General features: G+C 41.9%; 1 protein-coding gene across 1 annotated transcript in view; it reads left to right on the forward strand.

The window, feature by feature from the left end:
- Nucleotides 1-1,602, forward strand: part of tafa2 (TAFA chemokine like family member 2) — a 21,998-nt gene extending 20,396 nt beyond the window's left edge. Inside the window, exon 5 of the mRNA XM_008315958.3 lies at nt 1,317-1,602. The gene's annotated coding sequence lies outside the window, so the exon portion shown is untranslated. The remainder of the gene's footprint in view (nt 1-1,316) is intronic.
- The last annotated feature ends 13 nt before the right edge of the window (nt 1,603-1,615 follow it).

The raw sequence follows: 1,615 nt of genomic DNA on the forward strand, positions 1-1,615 counted from the left end.
CAGCGCGTACATCCATCTCCAAAGACATTTTCTCTTCTGACAACAAGCCGCTGCGCTCATTGTTGTCCCAGCGCGGAATTATTCTCAAATTAGTACCACATTAATCACACTGACAGCTCGGAGATTAAATGACTCTGCAAAGGCAGAAATTTATTCCACTCTTCTTCAGTGCAGCAGAAAAAAAAAAAAAAAAGAAAAAACAACCCAGAATTTACGGGAGATCTTTCCCCTGACTTTGATACCACTGAGCTGCTTTTCTTCGCGGCCGTTGGCCTGACGCCGTTTGGACCGTTTCACTCTCCTTCCCCCTCGGTCCAGGATAAAAGGACCTTCGTGGATTTAATCTAAGCCAGACTGCTGAAGCTGTCGGTCGCCCATCAAAAGTTCGGCATCGATAACGCAGCCCCAACAAGTTGGGCGGCGGCCTCCCTCGGCCCGTCAAACCTGCACGGCGGCTGACAGACGGTTGGAATCGATAGCGGACGTTGTTATGAAGGTTGTTACGCAACGTTCCTCCAGAGCCTTTTCCAGAACGTACTTTTGGAGGAGCAGAAGAGCTGCCAGTCAGCCACTGGGCGTCATGACAGGCAATTTAATCTGAAGGAGAACGGAGGTCTTCAGTCCGTTTGACAGCATCAAATGGAGGAGAAAAACCTCCGCGCCAGACGCCATCGACGCCATCGGCAGCAGAACCTCATTCTGTTCATGATCGTTTCCACAAACTTTTTTTTATTATTATTTTTTAACTCGGGACCCACTTTGGAAAGACGACAAACAACCTCGACCCAAATCCTCATTGAAAGTCTGACAAAATATTTAATATGTTTTTCTGTCTGCGTTTGATAAATGCTTTTACGTTATTTACCAAATTAGACTTGGCGTAAAATTAAACACCAGATATTTATTTCTTGTTATTTTCTTTCGTCCACGATTTTGTCTCCCAGGTTGTTCCACAGTTTCTGGGTTGCCAGAAAAGAATCAGCAGAATTAGGTCAAAAAGTTCTAAGACAAATTGAAAAAAGAAAGTTTTAAAATAATAATTTCTTGCATAATCTATTTAGGACTAAACACTTATTTAGGCAGTGTTTACATCTTTGTTTTGGGGTGTGGGGGGGGGGTCTGGGAGCTGTTTTCATGACCTTATGATCTGCTTCTTTGTCGACGACCTAAATGATGTTTGTTTAAAAATGTTAAATTTTAATATGCTTACGTTGTCAATTGGTTCAAGTTTTTGCTCCGATTTTAAAATAGGTGAATTATATAAAATTATTTTTATTTTGAGTTTTTCATGATTTTTTTTTTTTTCGTTTCCTCAGGTGAATCAACAGATCTGTCCGTCACCACATGGTCAGAGGAGAATGGAATCCCGGAGGTCAGTGGAGGAACTTCCTGTAAATAGAGACTGCCTTTTCTTCTGGACTTCATTTAATCTTCAGGAGAGAAAAACAAACTAAATAAAAGACACTAAACGCTTTTCCCAGAACTCTTGGACAGAATCGAGGAGCAGATCTGATTCAAAGACTTTCTCGGGTTAGCCTTACTGGACCACAGGTTTTACGCTCCGACTTAACCGCTTGTAGTAAAGTACGATGGTGAACTTTGCTTCTATGTCAAT

Source organism: Cynoglossus semilaevis, chromosome 8 (genome assembly GCF_000523025.1).
Source record: "Cynoglossus semilaevis isolate Cse_v1.0 chromosome 8, Cse_v1.0, whole genome shotgun sequence".
Classification (NCBI taxonomy): domain Eukaryota; kingdom Metazoa; phylum Chordata; class Actinopteri; order Pleuronectiformes; family Cynoglossidae; genus Cynoglossus; species Cynoglossus semilaevis.